The sequence below is a fragment of the Carcharodon carcharias genome, chromosome 2, assembly GCF_017639515.1.
Source record: "Carcharodon carcharias isolate sCarCar2 chromosome 2, sCarCar2.pri, whole genome shotgun sequence".
Lineage (NCBI taxonomy): Eukaryota > Metazoa > Chordata > Chondrichthyes > Lamniformes > Lamnidae > Carcharodon > Carcharodon carcharias.
Window position 1 is genome coordinate 135,233,274 of NC_054468.1, and position 9,862 is coordinate 135,243,135.

The following is a 9,862-nucleotide window of genomic DNA, read 5'->3' on the forward strand; positions in this document are numbered from 1 at the left end:
CATCTAATCTGCTGTCAGGAATGGAATAGTTGGTAGTTCGGTAGGAACATATTTCCGCAGATCTTGGTCTATATCGATACATTGGACTGTGAGGTTTTCATTTATTACCATCCTCATTATTGGCTTAGGCAGAACATGTCCACCGATAACCAGGTCTAAGGTCACGTTGTTAATGGCCACATTGTGTCCTTCCAGAGGGCGCTGTTTCCATCCTTTGTTATAGTTCATAGCCGCTATGGCTATGAATACGTTTGTCCCACAAAAGCATATTGTAAAAAGGACTGGCTGTTAACAGGCAGAATGGACAATGAACAATTTTCATAAGTACTGAACAATTGATGATGATCCAGCCAATCTTTCTAAAACGCCTGCTATATCCACCCCAATCAATATATTTCTGATATGAGTCACTACCCCAATCATATTCACATAGGTGTGGTCCCAGTGGACCATAAATTTACCTCGACCATCGCTCCCCGATGGTCGCTCTATAAATGGTCCCACAAACTGACTAATGATTTTTCCCTCTGGGATTACCAACAATGTCATCTCTAGAACTTTGTTGCATGAAAACTGTACTTATGCTCCCTCCGGTATACCCAAAATTTTTCCCGCGCACGTTAACCCATCCATTCCCGTATAATACAAATTTATGTCTTCTCTTTTCCCTTTGTTGGTTCGGACTGTCTTATTCTGCAGGGCAATGTTGTTCCTGGTCTCAGGATATCCCTCCTCTGTAGACACTGCTTCAGGCACGTTCATTTGTTGCAACAGCTCCGAGGCAGGTTCAACCGTAGTTCTGATGATGGTCAATCCGATAGCAACAAAATGCATTATCCCCTTCATTTTAGGCTGGACCTGTAATGAACAAGTGTAATTTCTGTTCTTATTTACAGTTTCTTTCGAGTACTATTTTAAGTCCAGTCTCTCCATATACTGAGCCAGAACGTCCATATCCTGTTCCCAATTTGTTTCAGATTCTAACCGTCCATTTCTTCTAACCCACTTATTCCCCCTCTTTGTTTTATTTTTCTTTCGTTTTTTTCCCTGGATTCGCCTTTGCATGTGAACAGACAGTATCAAATTTGTTTTCAATCACCTCCTCTTTAAACTGTAGCAGGTCCTGTTCTTGATCTCCCTGACCTTCTGGATTCGGAACATCATTAACATCGAGTAGCACATGCCAATGGTGATTATCTTGTTTTTCTCCCACTAACTTTAGCTGATTAATGTGATACCAGCCACTCTTATCTGGTGTCATTGATATCTTGTATACAGATGGGCTAGCTTTATCTGCTATCTCATAAAGGCCAGCAAACTTGGGACTCAAGAATGAGGTGGGCTGGTGTATTCTAATCATTACTCTTTGTCCAGGGCTCAACTCTATTGGGCTGGCTTTTGCGTCGAAATAAGCCTTGCTCTGCTGTTTCTTCTTTCCCTGTTGGTGAGCAGCTACATAATTGGCTTCATTTACTCTTTCTACTAGCTGTTGTACCCATTTTTCTGATATAATGTGGTCTACCTCGGGTTCAGACAATTCTAAACCTACCAACCTCTCCATTCCCCTCATGTCTCTTCCTGTCCTGAGTCTATAAGGAGTGTAGCCTGTTGATGAAGCCATGGTATTCCTGATTATCATCAGCACATAGGGCAGAACAACCTACCAGGTTGTCTTGTGCTGCTGCAACATTTTGGCTATCATGTTTTTCAATGTCTGATTCATTCTTTCCACAATTCCACTAGACTGTGGTCTATAGGTTATGTGGAATCTCCGTTTGACCCCAAAAAGGGTTATAACATCTTGCATTACTTGGGCTGTAAAATGTGTTCCCTGATCCGACTCTATGCTTCAGGGTAAACCCCAATGGGTAAATACCTTTTCTAATAGAATTTTCACAGTAATTTTGGCTGTGTTTGTTCTGGTCGGAAAAGCTTCCACCCATTTAGTGAAGGTATCCACTATTAAAATGTGCTTGTATCCTCCTGGAGTGGGGGGAAGGGATCCTAAATAGTCTATCTGTAAATTAGTCCAAGGCCCCTTCTACTGGTCTAGTTTGTCGGAGGGCCCCTTTCCTAACATTTCTATCGGGGTTGTGTTGTGCACAGAGCAAACAATTCTTGACATAGTGTTCCACGTCACCTTTCATTCCGGGCCACCAGCACACCTCCTTTTTCCTATCCCAGGTGCTCTCCGTTCCTTTATGTCCCCATAAATCATGGTACCAGTGGATTATTTGGTTTCATCCCCCTTCTGGCACCACAAACTGTCCTTCACATAAAATCACTCCGTTGTAAGTACAGACCCCCTTGTGCCTTTTGTATGTGTCTGACTCTTCTCCTTCTAGTAGTTTTTTCAATTCTCTCTTTCTTTTGATCCTCCATTAAATCTATTACTTTGACCTGCTTCTCTTTCTGGCCCCCGATTTCCCCAATCGGTGGCTGCCATTCCTGTCCACTTACAGCACCTCGCTGAGCTAGTTAATCAGCTTTCCTGTTCATTTTGGGAGATAGTTTTGAATGAGCTTTCACTTTTGTGACCCCATATCCTTTCCCCTGTGCTTCTTCAAAGATGTACCATAATAGTGGGGCCGAAGGAAGGGGCCTTCCATCTGCTGAGACAAATCCATAGGGGCAAATGTGAGGCTATGAAAGACATACATACCATCAGAATATATGACTGATCTAGGCGGAAAGTATTCCAGGCGGCCAACCACATAATGTGACGGCTGTCAGTTCTGCTGCCTGCGCACTCATGGTTTTAGGTAATTTCAAAGCTGCACAATATCTTTCCTGTGCGTATTCATCCTCCATGAATATCCCACAGCCTGTTCCCCTTTCCCCATCCTGTACTGATGAAGAGCCATCCACAAAAATTTTAAAATAGGGTTGTTCCTTTCCTGTTTCCTTTGTTTTTCTGCTTTCAGGCCCGGTCTTACTCCCTCCCTTTTTCTTTGATACAAATGGGCCCTTGGGGTCATTTGCTATCATCAAATGACACTCATGTTTTTCTCCCTGATAAACTAATAGTGGTTTTTACCCCCTTTATGGTTATATTTCTCCCTTGCAGCAACAATGTCCATCTAGCGATTCTATTTTGGCTAACTGCATCATCCTTAATCCTTCTGTCTAACAGTAGCTGTACGGGGCTGTGTTCTGTTAATATTGTAAGTGGGTTTAGTCCCACTATGTAGGTAAAATGCTGCACTGCCCAAAAGACAGCTAGCAAGTGTTTTTCGCATACCGGTTACCCCTGCTCTACTGGCAAGAGCATGCGTGAGTCGCACGCTACTGGTTGTAATTTCCCATGTGTCTCCTGTAGTAGAACTGCCGGAAGGGTGGTGTCTATGGTAGCCACCTCCAATGAAAATGGCTCAGTTGGATTTGGGGTCTTCAGAGCAGGCGTAGCAGTTAGTGTTCACTTTAGAGTGGTCATGGCCTGGTTGTGTTCTAAAAAATAAAAACAAAAAAACTGCGGATGCTGGAAATCCAAAACAAAAACAGAATTACCTGGAAAAACTCAGCAGGTCTGGCAGCATCGGCGGAGAAGAAAAGAGTTGATGTTTCGAGTCCTCATGACCCTTCGACAGAACTTGAGTTCGAGTCCAGGAAAGAGCTGAAATATAAGCTGGTTTAAGGTGTGTGTGTGGGGGGCGGAGAGATAGAGAGACAGAGAGGTGGAGGGGGTTGGTGTGGTTGTAGCGACAAACAAGCAGTGATAGAAGCAGATCATCAAAAGATGTCAACAACAATAGTACAATAGAACACATAGGTGTTAAAGTTAAAGTTGGTGATATTATCTAAACGAATGTGCTAATTAAGAATGGATGGTAGGGCACTCAAGGTATAGCTCTAGTGGGTTTTTTTTTATTTTATATAATGGAAATAGGTGGGAAAAGGAAAATCTTTATAATTTATTGGGAAAAAAAAGAAGGGGGAAACAGAAAGGGGGTGGGGATGGGGGAGGGGACTCACGACCTAAAGTTGTTGAATTCAATATTCAGTCCGGAAGGCTGTAAAGTCCCTAGTCGGAAGATGAGGTGTTGTTCCTCCAGTTTGCGTTGGGCTTCACTGGAACAATGCAGCAAGCCAAGGACAGACATGTGGGCAAGAGAGCAGGGTGGAGTGTTAAAATGGCAAGCGACAGGGAGGTTTGGGTCATTCTTGCGGACAGACCGCAGGTGTTCTGCAAAGCGGTCGCCCAGTTTACGTTTGGTCTCTCCAATGTAGAGGAGACCACATTGGGAGCAACGAATGCAGTAGACTAAGTTGGGGGAAATGCAAGTGAAATGCTGCTTCACTTGAAAGAAGTGTTTGGGTCCTTGGACAGTGAGGAGAGAGGAAGTGAAGGGGCAGGTGTTGCATCTTTTGCGTGGGCAAGGGGTTGTGCCATAGGAGGGGGTTGAGGAGTAGGGGGTGATGGAGGAGTGGACCAGGGTGTCCCGGAGGGAGCGATCCCTACGGAATGCCGATAAGGGGGGTGAAGGGAAGATGTGTTTGGTAGTGGCATCATGCTGGAGTTGGCGGAAATGGCGGAGGATGATCCTTTGAATGCGGAGGCTGGTGGGGTGATAAGTGAGGACAAGGGGGACCCTATCATGTTTCTGGGAGGGAGGAGAAGGAGTGAGGGCGGATGCGCGGGAGATGGGCCGGACACGGTTGAGGGCCCTGTCAACGACCGTGGGTGGAAAACCTCGGTTAAAACCTGTGTTCTATTGTACTATTGTTGTTGACATCTTTTGATGATCTGCTTCTATCACTGCTTGTTTGTCGCTACAACCACACCAACCCCCTCCACCTCTCTGTCTCTCTATCTCTCCGCCCCCCACACACACACCTTAAACCAGCTTATATTTCAGCTCTTTCCTGGACTCGAACTCAAGTTCTGTCGAAGGGTCATGAGGACTCGAAACGTCAACTCTTTTCTTCTCCGCCGATGCTGCCAGACCTGCTGAGTTTTTCCAGGTAATTCTGGTTGTGTTCTGTTCTCCACTCCCAGGCCACATTATTTTTTAATAATTCCGATAGCTTTTGTGGTGAATCCATCAATGTGGTCCCTGCAATATCCCACCAATCGTCTTGTCCCATGTGTCTTATCACATTCCCTTTGTTCTTCACGAAACTTAGCTATTTCAAACCGGTTCCAGCCAGCTCAGGCCAGTGACTGAACTCAGGTTACTTAAGGTCAAAAGTTGCTTTTGCCTATGTGTCAGCAGTTCAGCTGCAGCCCCTGGCCAACAGCTTGAACCATGGAGGAAGACTGGTCCAAACCGGGATGCTGATATTGCAAGGAGCTATGAGCACCTTCAGCAGTGACTGCTCCATGATCACCTTTAGCAAGGAGATTGTACAACATGTGCAGTTGTCTAACTGTTCTACAGTCCATTAAAATGCCCATGACTTTACAGTCTGTGCTGGGGGTGGGGTGAAAAGCTTTGGAGCACTTGGTGGCACTTTGATGCCTCTGCATTGCTCGACTGGGAAAATAAGCTTAGAAGCCTGACTCCAATCATATCAATGGCTGCGTTTGAACTGTCCCAGTTACGGAGTCACTTTATACAGGTTTCCCTAATGTGTGACTGCTTTCCTCGCCCACTCCGAATACTTGTGCATAATATTCAATGGCAGGGCTGCCCTTGCTGTGCCCCACACATCACCTCAATAGCAGGGCTGCCCTTGCCCCTCCCACAAGTCACCTCAACCACAAGGCAGCCCATGCACCACCCTCCCCCCCCAACAAATCACCTCAAGAGCAGGGCTGCCCTTAGCCTCCACCCCAACATGTTCCTCAAGCTTGAAGTCCAACAGGCGACCCTGGCAAGCGCTGCACAACGGTACTGTGTACTCACCTCCGGGTTCCTTTCAAAGTGCAGTCCGCCAAGTGCATGCCTTTTATATGCTGTTGTGTAACACCTCGGTATGCTTTCCCACTGATGTGGACGGACGATCCAGTGGAGGTGGGGGTTGGGTGGGGGGGTGGATGATTTTGGTGGGCTGGCCTAATAATGATATGCAGATGTAGTACAATGAGGTTCTTGACGTCTGATGGCGGGAAACGCGGCCCACCATTGGTGGCTGAGCAGCTGATCGCGAACTGTTTTCACGCCATTGTGAAACTGATCGCATCATATTGTCTGCTCATGCCACCGAACATGCCCGACACCGGCGGGTACGGAAAATCTTGACCAGGGTCTTAAAAGAGGTGTCTGATAAGGTAGTGGATGCATTGGTGTTAATTTTCCAAAATTCCCTAGATTCTGGAAAGGTTCCATCAGACTAGAAAGTAATAAATATAACTCCTCTATTCAAGAAGGGAGAGAAGCAGAAAACAGGAAACCAAAGGTCAGTTTGCTTGACATCTGTCATGGAGAAGGCAATTTACATCAACTTAGATGAGGGGATTGAAGGCATAATAGCTAAATTTGCAGATGCCAAAGATAGGTAGGAAAGTATGTTGTGAAGAAGACATGAGTTTGCAGACAGATATAGATAAGGTGGGCAAAAATCTGGCAGATGGAGTATGATACGGGAAAATGTGAAGTTCACTTTGGCAGGAAGAATAAAAAAAAGCAGAATATTACTTAAACAGAGAATGACTGAACAATTCAGAGCTGTAGAGAGATCTAGGTGCTCTTGTGCCTGAGTCACAAAAAGTTAATATGCAGGTACAGCATGTACTCAAGAAGGCTAATGGAATGCTATTCTTTATTAGGAGAGGAATTGAACATAAAAGTAAGGATTGTTAAGCTTCAGTTATACAGGACATTGGCGAGACTGCATCTCGAATATTGTGTACAAGTTTGGTCTTCTTATTTAAGGATGTAAATGTCTTGGAGATGGTTCAGAGGAGGTTTATTAAATTGATACCTGGAATGAGTGGGTTGTCTTATGAGGATAGGTTGGGCTTGTTTTAACTAGAGTTCAGAAGAGTGAGGGGTGACTTGATTGAAGTACATAAGATCCTGAATGGCCTTGACAAGGTGGATGTGGAAAGGATGTTTCTTCTTATGGGCGAGTCCAGAACTAGGGGGCCACTGTTATAGGACAGAGATGAGAAATTTTTTCTTTGAGAGTTGTGCGACTTTAGAACTCTCTGCCTCAGAAAATGGTGGACGTGGGGTCACTGAATGTTTTTAAGGCAGAGGTGGATAGATTCTTGTTAGGCAAGGGAATCAAAGATTATCGGGTGTAAATGGAAACACAAACAGATCAGCTATGATCTTATTGAATGGCGGTGCAGGCTTGAGGGGCTGAATGGCCTGTTTCTGCTCCTATTTCGTATGTTATTTTCACTGCTCTTTTAGAATACTTCCATTCACTGAAGCATTCTCCTGCATGCTTGTAATAAATTCAACAACTTTAACCAACTCCAGACTCCAAGTGGCATTTGTCCCACAACAATGGTGCTGTAGTTGGCTGCAACGTGACTAGATTTCCCACAGGTGTGACAAACTCTGAGCTGCCCAGCATAGAAAAGGTGGAGGGAGAGTGGAGGATTGATCCCTTGCCATCTACCTTCAATGTCACCTTGACCTGCTGTTTGCTGGTCCAAATCCCAAAGGTGTGCTTGACTTCTATGCTGTTGCTATCATCTTGACTTACTTGGCGAGGAAGTATGCACGTTTATGACACAAACTTGGGGGTTGCAAAGATGCACATTCACAACACAGTTCCATTGTGACGGCAGTGTAAACAGTGGCTCCACTGTGAGGTTTCTCAACAGTGTCAGGTTTCCTTTCTCCTTGAAAAATTTCATAAATGCAACAATGTTATTGAAAGTGACATCAAAGTATCCATCACTTGGAAAGCCCTTCAGGCAGTAAATGTGCATAGTTTTGAACCCATAGCACTCCAAAAGGACACTCTAAACAAAGAGGGTATGGTTGATGGGTGTACCTCCTTCACTATTGTTCACCACCACCCTAAAAGGTGTTACGCACCCTCTGGTTTGGAGTTCAATTAGTGGTTGCAGCCATCACCACTTTGTTACCCTGATAGGCACTAAAGCCCCAAATAGAAGGAAAACAAACTGTTCGGTGATTCCAACACCAAAGAGTGAAAGGCCGAAGCCTCTGCTGAAACCCGCAGCCCCCCCCAAAAAAAAATCAAACCCAAAAAATAACCCCCGCAAACTTGCTCATCCTAGGAGAACCACTTTCTTGATCATATTCTTAACCCCTGCATGGTAAGTCGAAACATTTTACATTTCCTAAGAAAACTACTGAAGAATCAGAAAGATCTATAGCGAAAATGGTGAAATACTTATACAATCAGAAAAGAACTTAGATCTTATTAACTGGCAACTATGAGGATTCCTGAAAAGATGCAAGAGCCGTCTTCTAAAGCCGTGGTGACAAACCAACAGTTGTATCAACTCAGGATACAAAAAGGCAGCAATTTCAAGCCCTAAGCCACAAAAGTCTCCCTTTCAACTGCCAGAAAATAGCACCCAACAAATAATGCTCGTTTCAACTGCAAAGTTTGTATGGTTATGCAAATTCATAAGTTGGGGGAATAGATTTCTCTGAGCTCTCGTAAGGGCTCAATATGTTCCAAAACGTAGCCCTCCAACTATGCATCACTTCCACAATAATGCACTGCAGTGTCAATCCTGATTTTCAGATATGTCGAATAGGGAACCACTATATTGCGGTTGAGGGTGCCACTAGAGACACAGCTGCTACTGACATTTAGTACAAAGCTCATAATTTGGTGGTAATGTGACTGAATATGATGGGGAGGTGATCAGAGATGATCCTGTTACATGTTTTCGACACAACTTTTATATTGTTGCAATAATGCTGGTCTTTCCTGCAAGTAGCCAAAACATGTTAGACTGAGTGTAACTTTACTCCCAGTATATAATTATACCATATCATAAGCCAAGAATTCAACAATAATAGAAACACCATGGTCTGAACTGGAAAATGAATGTCTTCACATTTGCTACTCCAAGTTTTGCAAAGGCAGACAGATGAGGCTAGCAAATTATTAAGCTTCAATCTTTTACTGCCAACAAGTTGGAAAACAGCTGTTTTATCAAATCTCACGTTAGAACAACTAACTACAGAATTTCCACAATGCCATACCAGGGTAGGAATGTCAGGAATATCACACCTCCTCTTGCAAATCCTACTGTCATGCCCAGTGAAGGTATATCCTTTCCATAACTTTAAACATGGACAGAACTTACTATATAATTTTCTGTAACTGTTTTTTTATTTTTAAAAAGGGAACACAAACAAGACCGTGAAGATGGCTGCCAAGGGTCAGGTGACATTTGCAATTTCTGCACAAAGGATTAACTCATGACTGAAAATGCCTCTGAAAAGTTTTCAAATACAAATAAGTTTCAGGTGCATTCTTACTAGCTGAATGGAAGAGATCAAACAAACACTGACAGCCAGACATGTCAGAGACATGAGGATGGAATATCAAATAAGGTCTTCCAGTGAACTAGTAGCTGGTATGTTGTTGTGTTACTAATCATTCCCCCATTGTATATCAATCACCCTGGATCCAAACTATTATGTGGACAATGGAAGTTGATCATGTGACTGAAACTGTCTTCATATAACTAACTATACTTATCTCAAGACCCAGGGAGAAACTCAAGCAGTCTACACACCAGTGCAGGACATCAGCAGCAGAAAAGGGTTAGACCTACACCTTTTGAACTTGGAGATTATTACATCTAAAATGGCTCCTAGCCTGATTCCTATTCCAAATCTACCTGTAAAGAAACTTGATCGCCTGTTAAAAAGAAACTACAAGTGACTAACTTTGTGACCTGCTGAACATCCATTTATTCAAGGGAATCCTACAGTAATCCCTGATATAAGACTACAATTATTGAAACCGCCCA